The sequence below is a fragment of the Brienomyrus brachyistius genome, unplaced genomic scaffold, assembly GCF_023856365.1.
Source record: "Brienomyrus brachyistius isolate T26 unplaced genomic scaffold, BBRACH_0.4 scaffold1043, whole genome shotgun sequence".
NCBI lineage: Eukaryota > Metazoa > Chordata > Actinopteri > Osteoglossiformes > Mormyridae > Brienomyrus > Brienomyrus brachyistius.
In genome coordinates, this window is record NW_026043318.1 from 15980 (window position 1) to 16600 (window position 621).

The 621-nt window shown below is 41.9% G+C and overlaps 1 non-coding gene across 1 annotated transcript; it reads left to right on the top strand.

The window, feature by feature from the left end:
* The first annotated feature begins 217 nt into the window (after positions 1 to 217).
* On the top strand, positions 218 to 289 carry trnad-guc (transfer RNA aspartic acid (anticodon GUC)). Its single transcript has one exon. It is a non-coding gene; the product is annotated as a tRNA-Asp (tRNA).
* The last annotated feature ends 332 nt before the right edge of the window (positions 290 to 621 follow it).

Genomic DNA, 621 nt, shown 5'->3' on the forward strand with positions numbered 1-621 from the left:
ATGATTTTGTGGCAGTGTTTTGTAAAGGAATTTTCCGTTTAATCATCGTCTTAGTATAAAGCTATATGGTTGTTCTGGTATCAGTGGACGTACATTATGTATTTTTTCTTCTCTTGAGCACCATGGTCATGACATGAAGCTCAGTCATTGATTACTCGCAAATGTTAGTAGTCATCCGCTGTTTATCTTGAAGATGTAAAAGTAGTGCGCGTACATCTCCTCGTTAGTATAGTGGTGAGTATCCCCGCCTGTCACGCGGGAGACCGGGGTTCGATTCCCCGACGGGGAGAGTCTGCATCTTTTTGCCTCGGTCTCAAAAGGCACCAAGCTAGAACCGGCCCCGTGTTAGTGGAAACGGGGCTTGTGACTTGTACTCATGCATAATATTCTGCGGGTCGCTCAGCAGCGCAGCATATGAAACTAGACTCGGATTGTAAGTGTGTGGTTTTGATAATTGATGTATGGATGGATGGATCCTTAATAAGAGATATAAACAATAAGGTCCAGTCGCCAACTAATCATGTAAAATACGTCATAAACTCATGGTTGTTAAACCCAGAATAAAAATGAAGACGTATAACTAGGAAAGTCAACTTGCACATTTCAATTTTGGTTCGATAT